A 21,505-nucleotide genomic window follows, 5' to 3' on the forward strand; every position below is an offset into this window, starting at 1 on the left:
GTCTTCCACTCGTCCCCTTCTCTGATTCTCACCAAGTGATATGCGTTACGGAGGTCTAACTTGGTGAATACTTTGGCCCCGTGTAACAGTTCGAAGGCTGAAGACATGAGGGGTAACGGATATCTATTACGGATGGTAATGTCATTAAGGCCACGATAGTCAATACAAGGGCGTAGCGTCTTATCCTTCTTGTCGACGAAGAAAAACCCTGCCCCAGCTGGAGATGAGGATGGTCGAATCAGGCCGGCCGCCAGGGACTCATCAATATACTTTTTCATAGCGGCCGTCTCCGGACCAGACAGAGAATACAGCCTCCCCTTAGGGGGGCAGGTACCAGGACGCAAATCAATGGCACAGTCATACGGTCTGTGAGGGGGCAGCGCAGTAGCGTGTGACTTATTAAATACCTCCTTAAGGTCGTGATAACACTCGGGTACCTTACTAAGAGCAGGGAACACCGTCTCCAGCTCCTCCGGAGAAATGACAGGAGCCACAGTGACCTGGACTGGCTTGGACGGAGGGTCAGGATCCCGGACCCCCTCACGACAGGAACCACACCTCTCTCCCCAAGCTTGGACCTCCCCGATTTGCCAGTTAATACAGGGGTTATGGAAAGAAAGCCAGGGGTGACCTAATATGAGAGGGTGAGAGTCAGAGTGGTAAATATGAAAACTGATTTCCTCAGAGTGACCATCTTTGAACCGGACAGTAACTGGTTGAGTCCGTTGAGTCACTCGACAGATAATGTGATTGTCTAAAGCCCTCGCCTCCAGGGGCTTCAGAACCGGGAGCAGACTGAGGTGGAGCTGCTTAGCTAATTCTTCGTCCATAAGATTAGCGTCTGACCCGGAGTCTATCAGGACTGGAAGCTGCAGAGACACAGAACTAGAGCACACACAGACCAAGGGCTGAACACGAGAGGCGCTGGACACACAGAACGTTCTGCTCAAAAGAGAGTCCTCACCTGCCGTCATTCTAGGCTTAACTGGGCAGTTGCTGACTCGGTGCCCCTCCTGACCACAGTAAAGACACAGACCAGCCACCAGACGGCGTTGACGCTCCTCTGCTGACAGACGAGTCCGACCCACTTGCATCGGCTCCACCTTCGAACCCCCGCTGGACTCCGGTACTGGGTGAGGGGGTTCTGAGTGGGGCTTACTCACGGAAGGCTGGCGGTTCCATGATGGTTCTGGCTGCCAAAACGCCGACTGGTCAGAGACCCGAATAGCTGCCTCGATGACCTCATCCAGTGAATGGAGTTCCTGCCGGAGCGCCATCTCACGACCGATAGTGCGGTTAAGACCGCTCTGAAACGCAGAGATCAGAGACTTCTCGTTCCATTCAGATTCGGCTGCCAACGAACGAAACTCACTGACATACTGCCTAATGGGGCGATCTCCCTGCCTCAGCCTCTTAAGTCTTTGACTGGCCTGTGGTCCACGGACAGGATGGTCATAAATCCTTTTTAGCTCAGCCATCAAACTCCAGGCTGACTGAGTGATGGGAGACCTTTGTTCATAGGCTGCGTTGAAAAGGCTTAAAGGAGGGCCTTCCAACAGGCTAGCAATATATGCAACCTTAGCTGACTCATTAGCAAAACGGCGGGGCTGGGAATCAAAAATTAGCTGGAGTTGCGTACAAAAATTACGGCAAGTATCAGGGTTACCTGTGTACTTAGATGGAGGTGGGATGTTGGGTTCCTCCAAGGCTTTAACGGGTGAGACAGAGTTAATATTCTCGACTGGCGGGACCGGAGCAGAAGCCTGGTTACCAGAATACTGGGAAAACTGAACGGACAGCTGATTCATCTTATCCATTAGGGAGTGCAAAATCTGTTCATGTCCCCCTAAGCGTTGCCCCTGGGACCGAACTGCCTCCCGGACCTGGTCTAGGTCTGCTGGGTTCATCTTATTGGCCAGTTTGTACTGTAATGGGACTAGTACAAAGGCTGAACCCAAATGCAAGACCAGAACACAGATGACCAATTGAGAGTGTCTATTAAACACAATCACGGTAGTAAAAACACAGCACAAAATAGTTAACACGTCTATGAAGGCATGTGATACTGGACTCTTCGTCCGGGCTGTGAGCGGGGAATATGGATGGTCAGCACGGCCAAGCCGGAGGATTCCCATCAACACCCCGACTAGGGCAAAACAGAGGATAGTCAAAAAACAAGCCAGGTCATACACAGAGGGTAATTCAGGAGGCAACGGGACATGAGGGAAAGGCTACTCACGGTCAAGGTCCAGGCGAGGGTCAAAACACAAGGTAACACGTTGGAGGCTGAGGTAGTCAGGGAATAGGCAGAATCAGAAGTCGAAGTACGAACCAGGTCAGAACCAGACGAGCAGGCAGACAAGGAACAGGCAGAATCGGTGGTCGGAAGGCAAAACGGGTCAAAACGGGCAGACAGACTGACAGGTAGCCAAAACCGCTGGTAAGTGAGCACACAAAGGTAGAACACAAACTGGCAAAGAAACAGGGGAAAACACAGGGTTTAAATACACAAGAGGGAGGGAAGACAATTGGACACAGGTGGAGATAATCAGGGAGGAGTCAGGTAATCAGGAGCAGGTGAAACAATCAAGGAGGGGAAGTAAAGACACCAGACATGACACAAGAGGGAAACTTAACAAAATAAAACAGGAAATGACAGAAAACAGAAAAGACAGACACAGTCTGGGAGCAGACATGACAGCTTCAGCCATGACCGTTAGCCTGTTTGTAGCTTTCCTTCACTTGTAACTCCATTTACCCGCCTCGTCTTGTGAAGGTGGAGGGGGGACGTGACGTATGCCGTAAAGCAGTCCAGTTCTGTAGTTCTTTTTCTGTAGGAGTTACAACCCCTACAGGTGATACAGACGCTCTGGAGTGATGACCAAAGTGGAACTGAATCTATTTTGAGTTGTTGTTCCACCAAAATATGACCTGGAAAATATAGTTTGAAGGCTGAAAAACTCCATAGTGTTGCTTTAACAACCACATTATTCTTCTGGTACTGAAGAATTTATATAATGGAGTCAGATTTATGCATTCCATCATGTACTGTAACATTTTGAAGGAGAAGATGCCCCCTCCTCCATAAGGCTTGAGCAGAACGTTGGCCCAAAGCGTCGCTCCCAGCAGACCACTGCCTTTCTGGAGAACTGGCCTGGTCTAAACTCAGCTGTGGGACATCGTACATAAGTATATGAACAGTTACATTCTAGCTGTCTGCGTGAATGTGTGGTTAAAAAACAGCTTTATCTGGAAAGCCTTGGGAGGAGAGCAGTTTTTACTGCATATAATAACCTCTCAGCATATTGTAAGTGAAATGACCAAGGAGGAAGCAGGACTCTTGGCACTATTTTCAGGCTTTAGAAAACCTAGACCTTGGCCAACCACAGGTCTGTTCAGAAACAGAATGAAAAGAGTGACTGACAGCTGTAACGACCAATCACTGCCAAGACTCTGTGAGCTGTTCCTCTACTGTGGCTCCAGAAACACAACCATGGCAGTTCTTCTAACCGTGAACATGCATTCATTGTCCTTGTGTCTATACTGCCTATGCATAGGAGGAGAAGAGGAGGGAGGACAGACATGAAGGGTGCCAGTTCTTTTTTGTTTTGTTTTGTTTTGTTTTAATCTTGTGAGTTCCTTTTAACCCCTAAAGACCCAGTGCTACTGTTGTGACTGTTGCCAAGTGATTTTTTCTCCCCATATAACCTTTCTTCAGTGATTTATTACCATTTTATTATAATGTTATCCTCTGTATTTTGCATGTTTTCAGTGAAAATCAGGTGTTTTCCTGTATTTAATTTACTGGTCATGTAGATTTTAATGAAAGATGGAAGTTGAGGTTTATTGAATCAGAAACAGAGAAAACTGGAGAAAAAGTGCCTTTTTCAGCAAAGTAATAATAATATTAAAATGTTTACATCTACAAACTATCCTTTGAAAAATATGAGTAACGTGAACAACCATGAACAAACTAAAATTTATTAAGAAAAGTAAGTGCAGCTTTAACAATATTCTGCCTCAGTTGATCATTTACACATGTTCATTATAAGTTACAGATCACAGTGGATCTACAAATACACAAAACATTTAATAACAGACAGAATATTGGTCCAATTACACTGACTTCTTTTAAGACATTTCATGTTGTTCATATTTGTTCAGGTTATTCACATTTTTTCTGAAAGGAGGTATTGTGATCACTTTGCTTTGTGTGTTTGCGTGCGTGTGTGTTTTTTTGTTTGTTTGTTAGCAAGATAACTCAAAAAGTTATGGATGAATTTTCATGAAATTTTCAGGAAATGTTGATACTGGCACAAGGAAGAAATGATTAAATTTTGGTGGTGATGGGGGTGGTCTGTCTTGGTAGAGGTCTGCGCTCTTCGAGTGCTTTTCTTGTTTGTAAATGTAAACGTTTTCATGTCATTTTAGGGGTTTTTGTCGTCAGACTCAAACCTTTGGGAACCCCCCCCCCCCCCCCCCCCCAGAGCAGTCATCACTAAAAAATTTGATCTAAAATCTTTAATAACTTCTGAACTACTAAACCTATCAACACTTTGAAATAATTGATGTAGAATACAGTTCTTCATCTTTTCATGTTCATCACATATGACCTATTTGGACGATCAGAGGCTCTGTAGTTACCATGGAAACACTGTCATCTTCTACAACATTGATTCACCAGTAAAACCCATGGAGTTGGATCAATGACAGTGAATGGACATACTGGGTTTATATTCAATAATAAATAAAATGTACAAAAATGAATAGAAACATATATAAAATAATAAATAAAAAGGAAAAAATAACGAAAAAAGTAACTAGAAGGAAGAAAAAATAATAAAATAAGCAACAAAATGAAGAAAAAAATTGACAAAACAATTAGTAATATGAACAAAATAACCCACAAAATGGATGAAATGGAAGAAAAAAAAACAAAAACATGGAGTTGGCTCAATGACAGTGGGTGGACACACTTGTTTTGTGTTGTTAATGATATATTTTACTAGAAAAGTCACTATTTCTTCTGTTTTCTCTGTTTCTGATATAATATCCTTTGAATTTACTCAAAGCTTTAATGAACATCTACATGACCAGTGAATTAAATATAGGAAAATACATGATTTACACTGAAAAATGCAAAATACAGAGCATAATATCACAATAAATGCTGATAAAAACACTTAAGAATGGGTCAATATAGAGAAGTGCCATAAAAGTAACACTGGGTCTTTATGGGTCAAAGGTCCAGGTGACTCCTCCATTATCAAAGTGATCTGGAGTTAAGCAGCGGCAGAAGAGCCTGTGTTTGCACAGACTCAGCATTCATCACAGCTAAGACCTTATCTGTATTAGCCCATAAAGACCCAAACAGCCACTGGCATCCAAACCATCTACTGATCTAAAACGTTTAATAACTTCTGAAACACTAATTATATCAGTCCATGTAAATAATTGATGTAAAATGCAGTTTTTCATGGTCATCAGATATGACCCCTTTGAAGTTCAGAGGATTTGCAGTTACCATGGAAACGCTGTCATCTTCTACAACACAGGTATCAAACATATCCGGCCCGCCAAAGGGTTCAATCCGGCCCGCGGGATGAATTTGTGAAATGCAAAAATTACACTGAAGATATTAACAGTCAGTGGTGTCAAAATCATTTTAATTCAGGTTCCACATACAGACACATACAGTCCATTTAGATTTCAAGTGGGTCAGAACCAGTTAAATATTATCATAATAACCTATAAATAATGACAACCCCAAATTCTCTTTGTGTTTTTTTTGGTGTAAAAAAAGTAAAATTACATGAAAATATTTATAAAATGTGAATAACCTGAACAAATATGAACAAATGGAAATGTCTTAACCTGTTTAACCCTGACCATATTTTCAGGGGGAAAACGCCTAAAAAGACATACCCAAAGTAAATGAAGAATTACTTATAATACTCATAATAATAAGGTTCATATGGATGTTCTTGGTGTCTATGAACATTTAGAGACCTGACAATCTATTCCCATTGTCTAAAATATTGTATCTATTACAATGCCTGAGTAAACTGTAACAAACTAAAAGAGAAATTAGAATTTTTTATCCTCGCTTGTTGTTTTTTTCGGCTGCATTGACGATGATATGCATAAATTAATTGTTCGTGTCGGAGATTTTTAATAGCGTATATTTCACCCCACAAAGATTAAAAATCATGTTTGAACATTAAAGTTTGCACTAAAATATACTTTTGATGTACTTTTATTAACATTAGGGTCTAAACTTTGAGCAAAAGTTGAAAAAAACATCCATTGTCCTGATTTATTATATTTATTATATTTTTATAGTAGATGAATATTAATATAATTTTTAGGCCAGCGGGCGGGCTGATAGGGCTAAAGGGGTTAAGAAAAGTAAATGCAATTTGACCAATATTCTGCCTGTTACTAACCGTTTTGTGTGATTCTAATGCACATGTGTAAAAAATAAACTGATAAACCAAGGCAGAATATTGTTAAAATTACACTTGTTTTTCTTAAGACAATTCAAGTTGTTCATGTTATTCAGATTTTTAAGAAAACTTTGTAGATGTAAACCTGATCATATTATAATTTTACTTTTTTCACTGTTATCATCTTACTGGTCCAGCCCACTGGAGATCAAATTGGGCTGAATGTGGCCCCTGAACTAAAATGAGTTTGACCCCCCTGTTCTACAACATTGATTCACCAGTAAAACCCATGGAGTTTGAGCAATGACAGTGGATGGAGACACTTGTTTTGTGTTGTTAATGATATATTTCACTAGAAAAAAGTCACTATTTCTTCCGTTTTCTCTGTTTCTGATATAATATCCTTTAAATGTACTCTAAGCTTTAATAAACATCTACATGACCTGTGAATTAAATATTGGAAAATACATTATTTACACTGGAAAATGCAAAATACAGAGGATAATATTGCAATAAATGCTGATAAAAACACTTAAGAATGGTTCAATACAGAGAAGTGTCATAAAAGTAACACTGGGTCAAAGGTCCGGGTGACTCCTCATTTATCAAAGTGTCCTGGAGTTAGTCAGCTGCAGAAGAGCCTGATGGGAAAAGTAACTCTCACTATCAAACTGGTGGGTTTTGGCCATCAGAGGACACGCTGCATTCCCACAGATCATTAGTCAGATGAGTCTGGCTTTCATTTCCACCCATGTGACCTCCCTCCTGCACCCACCGCCACAACAGAGAACCAGTCGAACCTCAACAGGACCGATCCCCACTGGTTTCCATTCAGCGTCAGGAGGGAGGCTGGGCTGAGAGGCAGAGTCGTCCGTTCGTGGCAGCCGTATTTGTGGTTTGTGGAGGAGAAGGCCGTGATGAGAAATGATGAGAATTAATAAAACGGCGGAGAGGACGAAGCTGCTTTTCATTCCGTCGAACCGCTGCTGCTGCTGTTTGTCTTCGGTCATCTCTTTGTTTCTGCTGTCTTTGTTCTTCGCCCGTCCTGACGTCTACGCCGCATTGTTTTCAGTTTTAACTCATCGTTCATGTTTATCTGTCTCTGAGGGCTTCGCAGTGACACATTTATGAAACATTTAATGAAACCCACAAAGAAAGAGTTTGACACAGATTGGATTTACACATGGAGGCTTTAATGAAACTCTGGCTTTGTTTTTATGTCAGTGTGACACGATCGTTCATCAAATACAACATGAAAACACGTCAGATGCAATTATGAGATACATAATATTAATAATTGGGGGCCATTATAAAACATTCATACCTTTACTTGACATTTCTGCATGTGATGAACTTGCAGTAATGGTGGAATAGAGGCACATCTTCATTAGGGGTGTGTATCGGCAAAAATCTGGGGATACGATACAAATCACAATATATCACAATAGAATATCATGATACTGTTAATAAGGCAATTATTATATTTTTTTTAATCCCTGGAAGAATTGAATTACACCAGAAATATGCACAAATACTAAACACATTTTTATTTGATCAGAATAGGATCTAATGCTATATCACAAAATTTTCCTCTGTAAAAACTTGAAATTTAAATTAAGTTTTACAGTTTAAGATCCTGCGCAGATGTTCATATTCATATTCATATTCATATTCATATTCATATTCATAACTAACATCTTAACATTATTTTTGTTCAGTCCCAACAAAGGAACTAACATCTGCCTCTCAGACAGTAAAAAGTGCTGTTAGGATGCTTCAAATAACCATTAATTAATTTATTATTATTATTATTATTATTATTATTATTATTATTATTAATAATAATAATAATAATAATAATAATAATAATAATAATAAATAAATAAATAAATAAATAAATAAATAAATAAATAAAATCTAAGCAAAAAATACAATGAAAAAACAAAAATGAATCTTCACCATATCTGCATTTGGATAAATACCTAAAAACATCGATACAGTACTTTTTAATATCAATACAGTATCGTGAAATGAAATATCGCGATACATTCCAGAACCGACATTTTCTTACAGCCCTAGTCTTCATGCTTCTACATGTTTTCACTCCACTCAACAGCTTTAGGGCGGGGTCAAGAGCGTCACGATGGACCGCCCACTACTTTTTTTTTTTTTTTTGTAACTTTTGAACCAGACAAGTTTCAGAGAAATATTCCACATTATTGTAAAGGTCTAAATGCCATCTTAAACAGACTCAAAGGGCAAAATTTAGTTCCAAATATTTTTTAATAAAAAATATAAAAATCTACTGCGTCACAGATGGACAAAAAATTAAAGTCTTTTTTTAGAATTCCAAAGTTCTCCAAAGTGAAGTTTCTCTGACATTTTCATCCTCAAATGTTTTCAGTGTAAACCTTAAACCCTCTATTTTACAACCGAATAACTGGTTAGAGGAAAAAAAAATGTGATCAAACCTAAATAGAAAGAGTTTAGACAAATGTCAGCATCACAGATGGACAACAAAATTAAATAACAAATTAAACATTTTTTTAATTTCAATTATAAATATCATATAATTTTTATTTATTTATTTTTTCAATATTTACAACATACAAATAATATTAACATTATATTAAATGTATTTTGCATAAATATATGCATTTACTGATTGTAAACACTGTGTGTTTAGAATATGACATAAATAATATAACAGTCAAATATCAATGCATTTGGAATAAATGTAGTTTATTTATGAGTTTATAAAATGAACCCAGAATGACGGCACTAAACTGTGTCACTTTACACACATTCACACTCATAAACCTCCTCAAATTTTTTTCTCATTTCAAAATACATTTTCCTGAACATATACGTTATTACCTACCCAAAAATATAAGTGTGGTGTAGATTACTGTAATTTCATTTTTTTTAACCTTCCCTTGACTTCACCCTTAAGTTTATTTTCAGATTTACAGTTTTTCATCCCTTTTCCATTCATTGAAAACTGCAGATTCTACATATGAAACACAGTATCTCCATAACAGTCGTCTTTTTTTGGGTTCTGTTTGTAGATCTCATTGTTATTGACTTTACACTCAAACCTGTGATCAGCTGCTGCACCAGTCTGCAGATCTGTGGTCAGTTTTCTCTGTTACTTCCTGTCACACTGACCCCATTACTCAGTCATGAGGCTGGTGTGTGTGTGTGTGTGTGTGTGTGTGTGTGTGTGTGTGTGCGTGTGTGTGTGTGTGTGTGTGTCTATTGATATCCCGTTTTAAAGGTCAGACAGTTTTCCATTTCTTCTTCTTCTTCTTTTTCTTCTTCGTACTTAGATTCCTTTTTACAGGTCGGTCAGTCAGAAAAACACAGAAGAATCATCTCATCTGAAAATAAAACAAAGCCGTGGGTCTGGATGAAGGTTTCAGTTAAAACTTGTTGTTGATTAACGCTAACGCTAAGACACCAAAAAGAAAAAAGAGTGAGAACACCTACTGACGTCAATGGTCAAACTTCCTTTGGTTTGGAATTAACTTACGAGGGAAGGAGAAGGAGACGATCTAGATGAAATATTAACCCCACACATTTATTATTAAAAGACACATGCATTGTATTTGTGTTCATTTTTTAAAATTTTGCCATTACTAATCATTATGCACTGATAGGTTAATTGGTTAATCTAAATTGCCCATAGGTGTGAATGTGAGAGTGATTGTTTGTCTCTGTATGTTCAGCCCTGTGATGAACTGGCGACTTGTCCAGGGTGTACCCCGCCTTCGCCCCTATGTAGCTGGGATAGGCTCCAAGCGACCCCCGTGACCCTAGTGAGGATAAAGCAGGTTCAGAAAATGAATGAATGAATGAATAATCATAACATGACTCATATTTATCAAACATAAACAAAACTTGTAGGACACCAAATGCATTTATGGCCTGGAAATATATTCAGCTCATTTGGTTACACACTCAGAAAAAACAATTTGTTGGATGAACGTAATGAGATTATGGAAAGGATTTCCACCTAATTGAAAAGGTTTTATTTAATGAGTCACAATTTTGTTGAACCAACTGAGCGTAAGTATGTTGAGTGAACATAAAGTATTGGTGTTACTAGTACTTATTTGCAATGTATGGGTCTAACTTCACATGTAAAAGTTGTTTACATTTGTAAAAGGAATTTTGTAGTTTTAAGGATTTTGCATGTCATGTTAAAACTACATGATTTAAAAATGTTTAACCGCTAAACATGAATTAATGTAATAGAACCTACCTATACTTCTGTTGTTAAAACAGACACCCGTGTTCCTTTTTTTGAGTGCACTTTGGCTTTATTAGATTCATTACATCTTGGACATCTCTTTTTTTTTTTTTTTTACTTATTTCTTTCATGATTGACATATTTGCATCATATTCATTTTATTATTTTATTCATGGTATTAAGACCCGAGTTACACTGGGCTTCATGATGTGTACAGGGTGGGGAAGCAAAATTTACAATGAACATTTAGTTGTTTTTTCTCAGCAGGCACTACGTCAATTGTTTTGAAATCAAACATATATTGATGTCATAGTCATACCTAACACTATTATCCATACCTTGTCAGAAAATTTTGCCCATATGAGTAATCAGGAAAGCAAACGTCAAAGAGTGTGTGATTTGCTGAATGCACTCGTCACACCAAAGGAGATTTCAAAAATAGTTGGAGTGTCCATAAAGACTGTTTATAATGGAAAGAAGAGAATGACTATGAGCAAAACTATTACCAGAAAGTCTGGAAGATACTATTAAAGAAGAATGGGAGAAGTTGTCACCCGAATATTTGAGGAACACTTGCGCAAGTTTCAGGAAGCGTGTGAAGGCAGTTATTGAGAAAGAAGGAGGACACATAGAATAAAAACATTTTTTAGTATGTAAATTTTCTTGTGGCAAATAAATTCTCATGACTTTCAATAAACTAGTTGGTCATACACTGTCTTTCAATCCCTGCCTCAAAATATTGTAAATTTTGCTTCCCCACCCTGTACATCTCTGGTCTCATTTAAGTTCAATTAACGGCACCAACAGAACTTTTTTTTTTTTTAAATCTAATTACAAAATATAAATCTTTTGCTGTCATTTCCATAGAGTTAAACTAATTGGTCATACACTGTCTTTCAATCCCTGCCTGAAAATATTGTAAATTTTGCTTCCGCACCCTGTATAATGATAAACTGTGCGTCAGAATGTGAGTAAAACTGTGTTAAATTCACCCCAAACAGGTAAAAAACACTCTTCATCAGGTATCATCAGGCACCTCAGCTGTGAAAAGTTTCTCATGCAGCGTTCACTTGTTTCTTTTTCATGTCAGCACTTTTGTATTATTGACAGTTCTGACCTGTGTTCAGACCTGCAGGTTATCAGGTTATCTCATCCTAAACTTGGCTGCCAGCCACTCAGAGTAACTGCTGATGTCCCAGTGATCCGTGGGTGATCCGGGCGGTAACTCATTTTGTGCTGGGAGCGTTCTTCAGATCATAATACCGTACTGATTGAATCATTCACAGATGCTCTCCTTGTTCTTCAGGGGAAATGTTCTTCATCTGAAATTCATCCATCCTGCCAGCTTGACCTCAGGGCCTGAGCGAAAAAAAAAATCAAAAAAATTTACAAACCACGGAGAACAAACCCTAACGTTAGAGTCCAGCAGGGTTGAGTACGCAGACAGAAAAAAACAAACTCCTGAGAACTGATGTAACATGAAGTGGTGGTGGTTATTACTAGGGGTGTTAGAAAATATCGGTTCTGCGATATATCGTGATATTTCATTTCACAATACTCTATCGATATTAAAAAGTACTGTATCAATTTTTTAGGTATTTATTCCAGCGGTCTCAAACGTGCCAAATGCGGCCCGCTAAAGGTTCCAATCCGGCCTGTGGGATGTTTTTGCCAAGTGCAAAAATTGAATTAAGCAAAAAACAATTTAGCTTGAATTAAGGAAAAAATTTTGAATTAAGCAAAAAAAAAAATTCCATTAAGTAAAAAAAATCTTGAATTAAGCCGAAAAAATCTCCTATTTAGCAAAAAAATCTTCAATTAAGCAAAAAATCTTGGATTAAGAACTTCAATTTTTTTTTCTTTGTTTTAGTGCAAAAAATAACATTAAATTATGAAAATATTTACATTATTTAATTATTTTACAAACTATCCTGTAACAATTAAATGTGAACAACCTGAACAAAATTGAACAACCTGAAATGTTTAAAGAAACTTCAGCACAATTTCAACACTTTTCTGCCTGTTCCTCAGTGTTTAGTGTCTTTGTAGATCTGATCCATAATGCACATGTAGAAATGATAAGTTGAGGCAGAATACTGTTAAAATTGCACTTATTTTTCTTAAGAAATTTCAGTTTTTTCAGGTTATTCACATAGTTTATAAAAGTAAGTATTTTCATAATTTAATGGTGTGTGTTTTTGCACTAAAACAAAGACAAAAATTTGGAGTTGTCATTATTTATAGGTTATAATGTTATTATTTCACTGTTCCGGCCCACTGGAGACCAAATCAGGCTGAATGTGGAACCTGAAAGAAAATGAGTTTGAGAGCCCTGATTTATTCAAATGTAGATATGGTTATGTTTTTTATTTTTCTTTATTTTTTTTATATCTTATTTATTATTATTTAACACTGTTTTATTAAATAATACTAGTTCCTTCCTTCCTTCCACTGCACAAAAATATTGTTCTGATGTTAGTTCTGAACTAATAGAATATGCACATTTGAACAGGATCTTAAACTGTAATGTCTGTAAAACAGAATTGAAGTTAAACACAGGAACTTTTTGTGATATAGCATTAGATCCTGTTGTGATCAAATAAAAATGTGTTTAGTATTTGTACATATTTCTGGTGTAATTCAATTCTTCCAGGAAATAATAATTAAAAAAAAAAAAAAAAAGAAACAAACAAAAAAATTTTCCTTTTTAACAGTATCATGATATATCGTGATATATTGTATTGTGATCCCAGTATTGTGATTTGTATCATATCACCAGATTCTTGCCAATACACACCCCTAGTTATTACCTGGGTGAGGACCGCGGCGTTCATGCTGTCGGTGCTTTTCTCTTGGTTGGTCTGAGTATTTTAGTCCCTCACAGGCAAACACATATCGTTATCCTCATATCAGAACTGCTGTATAACTGTTTTCAGTGCATTCAAGGGGATTATCAGTTATTAGTTATTTAAAATCATGGCTGTTTCTTCCAAATATTAAAATATGTGATCATTGTAAATATCGTTATCCTCATATCATAACTGCTGCATAACTGTTTTCAATGCATTCAAGGGGGATTATTAGATATTCTCATGATTATTTTGGGAATTTCATTTGGGAATATTAAAAAAACTAAACAATTTCCAGCAATGTTTCTTTTCTTATAGTCTTATTGTTGCAAAGAAATTACTTCTTATGCACAGGAAAAAGAAAGATGTACCCTAGGAGAGAGATTTTTATTCATCCTTGTTTTTTTTGTTTGTTTTTTTTTTTTCCTCATTTGTATTTCGTATCTCATGTTTGTATCTGTTCTTTATTGTTATATGTTCAGAGAAAACAATAAGAGTACATTTTGACCAAACTGCACACTTATCTATATGGAAGTAAAAATCCTGCACGCAATGTGTTTGCAGTAAACATGTAACTGTGTGACGGTGTGCTCTAATAAAAATATTTGAAGAAGATTATTGGATATTTGTTATTTAAAATCCTGGCTGTTTCTTCCAAATATTAAAATATGTGATAATTGTAAAATATTGTCATTATTGTTTTGTATCCAGACCCCCGTTAGAAAAGAAACACCTGAATTCAACATGTCCACATACTTTTGTCCATATAGTGGATGACTTGGGTAATTATGCTATGATGATAACAATATGTAGCTCCAAAAAAAATGCACAGTTTTTTAAGCTGTATTTCTTTTTTTTCCCTTCATTTTCCAGTTGAAGAATAATACATTTCTTTGCTGCATGTTTCCTGTTGTCCTTCTGTAAAATACTAGAGTTTCAGTGAAATATTTGAGCTCAAATGAATCAAATATCCAAAATTCAAGATTTGAATGTGTATGATGTTGTGTTTGTGTGTGAAGAATGTTGGCATTTGCATTTGTGAAAGTCAAGAAGAGAGAGAAAAAAAAGTGAAGTACAGGAAATCCTGGAGGATTCAGGGGCCAGCTGAGGTGGTTCAGGGACCTGATAAGGATTACCCCCAGGCACCTCCCTTTGGAGGTCTACCAGGCCCAGACCCCTGGGCAGGGGCCTCAGGTTGTCCAGGACTTGCTGGGGGGGATTACATCTCCCACCTGGTCTTGATGCCTCTGAGGGTCTGAGGGTCTTAGAGGAGGAGCTACAGGATGCTGCACTGTAAGCCTGGACTTGGTATTTACTGAAGTGCTTTAATTACAATGTACTTAAATGATTTAAGGTTTATTACATTACTATAAAATGTTCAGTATAGTCTACTAATTTGTAGACACAGTCGAAAGTATGATAAAGTTTAAGTTGAATGGATTAGAATCACTAAGTTTTAGTCATGACCACACCTTTTTATCTCCGCATTGCATTGTGGGTATTGGGCATGTTGTTACCTCCGCCAAGGAGGTTATGTTTTTGCCAGGGTTTGTTTGTCTGTCTGTTTGTTTGTCTGTCCGTTAGTGTGCAACATAACTCAAAAAGTTATGGACAGATTTTGATGAAATTTTCAGGGTTTGTTGGAAATGGGATAAGGAAGAAATGATTAACTTTTGGGGGTGATCCGGAAGAAATCCTGGATTCTGGATCACTTTGAAATTTTCGTTAACACTGTGGTAAATGGGGCCAAAATTTTCGTTTCCCAATATCTCGCTTAATTATTGACCAAAACTCATGAAATTTAACTCAGGAATTGACAATGCGGTCCTCTATCACATTTCAAAGGCTGATCCGGATCTGATCCAGAAGGCGGATGTTATTTTAAAAAATAAATGTAGGATTTGTATCACCGATTATGTGGGGAATTTTTGCGCTTGGCGGAGGTCTGCGCTCTCCGAGTGCTTTTGTAGTTGAAAATGTGTTATTTTCCTGTGCAGGGGTTCAGCGGGGTTGTGGTGTTAGTGTTAATTTGGACTTAATGTGTGTAGGGCAAAGTTTACTGGCCTTTTTATTAGCTTACCGGCTGACAGGCCGTAAACTATTGTCATCATGCGGCGTCCGTCGGCGGCGTCTGTCATCCGTTACAAAATTTTCAATCGTCTTCTTCTCCGAAACTACAATTCCGATTGACTTCAAACTTGGTATACAGCTTCTTTATGATGATGGCAATTAAAGTTAGTGAAATTATTTGGATCCGGATCTGATTCTGGATTTGGTGCCACTTTGAAAAATGTCCCCATTATAAGAGAAAGGAAGTGGATCGATGCAATAACTCAGTAAATATAAATAATATCCAGTGTAAATTTCTACAGTCCAGCCCTGATGGGAAGATGACCAAAATATAATGTCCACATGCTGATCAGGATCTTCTCCTGGATCCAGGAACTTATGGAAAATTTAACATGGGCTGTTATGGGGAAAACATTACAATCGTCTTTTTCTCCTAAACTACAGTTCTGAGTGACTTCAAACTTGGTATACAGCTTCTTTATGATGATGTCAACACAAGGTATTGAAATTATTTCGATCCAGATCTGATTCTGGATTTGGTTTGACCTTGAAAAATGTTCCCATTATAAGAGATAGGAAGTGGATTGATCCAATAAATCAGTATCAATGATATCAAGTTGGAATTTGAATTTTTTACAGATCTGATTGGAATATGACCAAAACATGGGCTATTTCTGTAATATAATAAATACACAGAACTGGGTGATAATAAATGGCATCTGGATGCATTTCCCAAAGCTTTTAATTTGGCCGGTAAGCTACAGGGCCATTGGTCCTATTTTTGTGTTTGTTTTTGTATTTTTGTAGAGTTGCACTGTGAGTGAGAGCCATAGGCTGAACAATGGATTTACTGTTCATCTACTGTTGTTTTAGTACAATGTGAAACTATAACCCTTACCAAAGTGAAAACATTGTCTGCGTTGGTTGATTACGCTGAGTTAACTTTATCTTAACTTCCAGCTGCGCAACAATATATTAAGTTGAATAATTTTACAAAGCAATTTATATTGCAATATGTTTAATTAAAATCTACTTGGAATTGAGTACAAAGAACTGATGGTATTAAGTCTAAAGATTATATAAAGCAATTGACGTTGCAACAAATTTGAAGTTAAATTAACTTGGCATTTAGTGTGTTGTACTTAAAATAGCAGTTCTATTCAAATCAGGCATTTAAGTTTAATACACTCAAGTTTTCATTACTCATTACCTAAATTTTTTAAGGCAATGAGTTACCTCAGATTTTTTACGTAAACTCAACTATCTGGTCTGACAGTGCTGGACACAGGAGGCCTGAGGGTCTGTGAGTGGAACTGAGTCGACTAACGGTACTGTCTCTGCAGCTTGGACATTTAAATACAACACAGTAAAAAATAAAAAAACGTTTATGACAACATATCTTAAGACATATCAAATTCATTACCTTTTAAAGACTTTTTTAAATGCAGATTTGTAAATTCAAGATTTTTAAAACTTTTTAAGACCTGACGGGAACCCTGATATAAAAGCAATAAATAGTTCTACTGAAACACAAAACTGTGTGTGTGTGTGTGTGTGTGTGTGTGTGTGTGTGTGTGTGTGTGTGTGCGTGTGTGCGTGTGTGTGTGTGTGTGTCACATGCTGCTGATCGCTCTTTGGTCCGCTTCCATCTGCTTATTAAAGTGCACATACATAAACAGTGGGCTGGAACCACTGGTCTGCTTTAGCCTTATTAAGCTCATTGTGGTGTTCGATCTATAGAAGCTGTGATTAGACTCAAACACACAAAGGCCTTTGTTCATCAGCACTGGCATCCGTCTGCCTCGACCTCAGACTAATACCGCTGCTAAAGGTCGGTACCAAGGAAACCAGCATGCATTCAGTTTTTCATACAGTAGATAGCCTCATCAATTTGTACTGATTGTGACTGGCCCACGTGGATGTTAACCCTTTAACCCCTGAGCCCTGATTCCAGGTAAAGGTTCTGCTGTGACTCTACGTCTGTTTCAGGTTCATTAAAGCTGCTGTGAGTTTGTGCTTGTGTTCCTTTTCTTCAGTGATTTAGTTTTACTGTGTGTTTTAGGGTCAAAACAGGTGGAAGAACAGAAAAAGACAAAGAGAGGAACTGAAGTTTGACAGGTTTGGACTGAATAAGGCACTAGAATGAACATCAATTAGAGACTTAGGATGTTGAACATCAACTGTGAACTGGAACACACTGAACAACAACAAGGATTTGAATTTGGTCCCAGTAGTTTTAGTTTTGGGCTCTTTTTTAAAAATAAATCAGTCCAGCTGCTTTTTGACACCTGTTTAACTCCATAAAGCAGTTCCACGGACAAAAAAAAAAGAATAAAATAAGCAAGAAAATGAACAAAAACAGCCAAAGGGATCAATAAAATGAACAAAAATGAATAATAAACCAACAAAATAATCAGTAACAAGAACAAAATAAGACACAAACTGAACAAAACTGAAGAAAAAATAAAAACAAAAAGTAGGAAAATAAACAGAATAAGTAACTAAATAAAAAAAACGAACAAAAATATTTGCAAAATATTAAATAACATGGAAAAATATGAATAAAAGGACTAAAATGAAGTTTAAGAAAAAAAAGAATACAATAAGTAATATGTATTTGAATTTGGTTCCAGTAGTTTTAGTTTTTCAAAATCAGTCCAAGTGCTTTTTGACACCTGTTTAACTCCATACTTCAGTTCCACGGTCAAAACTCAGTAAAAACAGTAAAAAAATAAATAAAGGAAAATCACGACAACACTGGAAACAACAGGAAAAACAAACAAACAAACACAAGGAAAACAGTGTAAAAAAAAAAAAAAAAAAAGAAAAAGTCCAAAGTGTCTATTTTTATAGTGAGTCAGTCTCACTCACTGCTCTGTGTTCTACCCCCCATTCCACAGGCGGTGGGGGTTGAACTGAGCATGCTCAGATGTCTATGGAAAGAACAAGGTCTATTCTATCAGCACGGCTGGAAAATTTTTTTATTGAGTGAATTGTTGAATTTTTATGAATATTTAAATAAATCCTACATTCAGAACGCTCAGCACAGACCCGTCAGGGGTTAAAGGGTCCATTCGTCCTCTTCTTCAGCTTCTTCTTACATCTTCACCTGAGCAGCCGAGCAGATTTTCTCTCTTTTATCTCCTTTATCTCTTCATCTCTCCATTCAGCCAACATCATCACATCAGTGGCCTCATGTTCTGCTGCCACATGCTCAGCCTTTTATTACATTTCTGCTGTTAGACGGTTGAAATACGGCTCTTCCTCATACAGCCTAATAAGTTCTCATGAAGTCCGCCAGATTCTTGGATCAGAAAGTGATTTAAAGCTGCTGTGAGATGAATGTTTCCTTGTATTAGAGAGAAATGGATAAAGTGCACAGGAATGTGTCAGAGGAACGTAGAAAGTCACCCTGAAACTTGATTTAGGAGCAAGAAAAAGAAGCCAAATTATACTGTACTAGTTCAGAGTTTCAATGTCCTTTTCTGTAGTTGACAGTATTTTTATAAACTTTTTGTGGTGATTGAAACCTGGACCTCTTCAGGTACAGGATGGAAAAAGACAAAATATGAACATCTGTCTTATAAATTAATGGCATTTGTCAAATTAAAGTTCATACCAGCATCATCATGTAGCAACAGGGATACTTTTCTGCCATTTTGGACTGGAAGTGCTTTGTATTTGTTTTTGTTTATTAGTTACTTATTCTGTTTATTTTTCTACATTTAGTTTATTTTTCTTCATTTTTGTTCATTTTATTGATCGCTTTGGCTGTTTTTGTTCATGTTGTTGCTTTTGTTTGTTTGTTTTTGACCATGTAACTGCTTTATGGAGTTAAACAGGTGTCACAAAGCAGCTGGACTGATTTGTAAAAATAAAAAAAAGGGAAAAAACTAAAACTAATGGGACCAAATTCAGATGTTAGTGGCTTATTTTATTCCTTTTAAAAACATTTTTATTCTTCATTTTAGCCTTTTTTTTTTTTTTTTTGCATATTTTTCACGTTATTTATTATTTTGTAAATATTTTATTTCTTTTTGTTTATTTAGTTGCTAATTTTGTTCATTTTCGGACATTTGTTTTTAACTTATTTTATTTTTATTCAATTTTGTTCAGTTTGTGGCTTATTTTGTTCATGTTACTTGTTATTTTGTTGGTTTATTATTCATTTTTGTTCATTTTATTGATCACTTTGGCTGTTTTTGTTCATTTTGTTGCTTTTGTTTGTTTGTTTTTTTGACCATGTAACTGCTTTAGGGAGTTAAACAGGTGTCACAAAGCAGCTGGACTGATTTGTAAAAAAAAAAAAAAAAAAAAAAAAGGGACAAAACTAAAACTAATGGGACCAAATTCAGATGCTAGTGGCTTATTTTATTCCTTTTAAAAACATTTCTATTCTTCATTTTAGCCTCTTTTTTTTTTTTTTTTTTTTTTTTGCATATTGTTCATGTTATTTATTATTTTGTAAATATTTTATTTCTTTTTGTTTATTTAGTTGCTTATTTTGTTCATTTTTGGGCATTTGTTTTTAACTTATTTTATTTTTTATTCAATTTTGTTCAGTTTGTGGCTTATTTTGTTCATGTTACTTATTATTTTGTTGGTTTATTATTCATTTTTGTTCATTTTATTGATCAGTTTGGCTTTTTGTGTTTATGTTGTTGCTTATTTTTTCTTTTTTTTTTTTTTGACCATGTAACTGCTTTATGGAGTTCAACAGGTGTCAAACAACAGCTGGACTGATTTAGAAAAAAAGGGACAAAACTAAAACTAATGGGATCAAATTCAAATTCTTGTTACTTTGTTTAATTTTCCATGTTTTGTTTTTTATTTAAAGTTTTTTTTCTTCAATTTTGTTGAGATTGTGGCTTATTTTGTTCATGCTACTTATTATTTGTTGGTTAATTGAACTTTTTTGAGCATTTTTTCATGTTATTTATTATTTTGTAAATATTGTATTTCTTTTTGTTTATTTAGTTGCTTATTTTGTTCATTTTCTGACTTTTTTTTTTATTTTATTTTTTATTTTTTTCTTCGATTTTGTTCAGTGTGTGGCTTGTTTTGTTCATGTCACTCATTATTTTGTTGGTTTATTATTAATTTTTGTTAATTTTATTGATCACTTTGGCTATTTTTATTAATTTTGTTGCTTATTTTTTCTTTTTTTTTTTGACCGTGCAACTGCTTTATGGAGTTAATTTCACCTTTAAAGACCCTTAGCACCTTTTCTTAGCTCCATGCCAGCTGCTACTGCCTGTATTGGATGACTCAGGACATGGATGTGAGCTGTAACTGTGTCTGGTTTTGCAGACACACACACACACACACACACAAACACACACACACACACACACACACACAGTAGATGGAGTTTCAGGTCCTGTTTGTTTTTTAGCCACGTGTTCTGAGTTTATCTGTCTCTCTTAGATCAGTCTTTCATCACTTGGCTGTTTGATACCTCGTGTCATTCGCTTCATTTGATTTGTGACATAAAAACACAAAGGTCATTCATTCTGTGTGTGAAGGCGTTTTGTTTCTTTTAGCATTAAGTCGTCGAACCCATTGTACCGGATGTGATTTAACTGAATTTTAATCTTACATACGTGCAAACATGTCAGTACAATTGAAGATTGACATGATGTTAAAGTAAATTAAATAACAATTAATAAAACATTTAAGCAAGGGTTAGGGAACATGAAGTTCCATACTATTAAAAAAAAAGACAGTTTGGGCTATATATGTGTATATATATATATATATATATATATATATATATATATATATATATATATATATATATATTTTTTTTTTTTTTTTTTTTTTTTTTTTTTTTTTACAGTTTTCCTTGTGCTTTTTGATTTTTCCTGTTGTTTCCAATGTTGTAGTGA

At 36.2% G+C, this 21,505-nt stretch overlaps 1 long non-coding RNA gene across 1 annotated transcript; it reads right to left on the bottom strand.

The window, feature by feature from the left end:
• Nucleotides 1-2,788: 2,788 nt before the first annotated feature.
• LOC115414575 (uncharacterized) lies at nucleotides 2,789-21,239 on the bottom strand. The gene is made up of 3 exons (XR_003934675.1): nucleotides 21,229-21,239; nucleotides 12,154-12,159; nucleotides 2,789-2,973 (listed from the first exon to the last, which is right to left on the bottom strand). It is a non-coding gene; the product is annotated as an uncharacterized LOC115414575 (long non-coding RNA).
• Between the last annotated feature and the right edge of the window lie 266 nt (nucleotides 21,240-21,505).

Source organism: Sphaeramia orbicularis, chromosome 3, assembly GCF_902148855.1.
Source record: "Sphaeramia orbicularis chromosome 3, fSphaOr1.1, whole genome shotgun sequence".
Classification (NCBI taxonomy): domain Eukaryota; kingdom Metazoa; phylum Chordata; class Actinopteri; order Kurtiformes; family Apogonidae; genus Sphaeramia; species Sphaeramia orbicularis.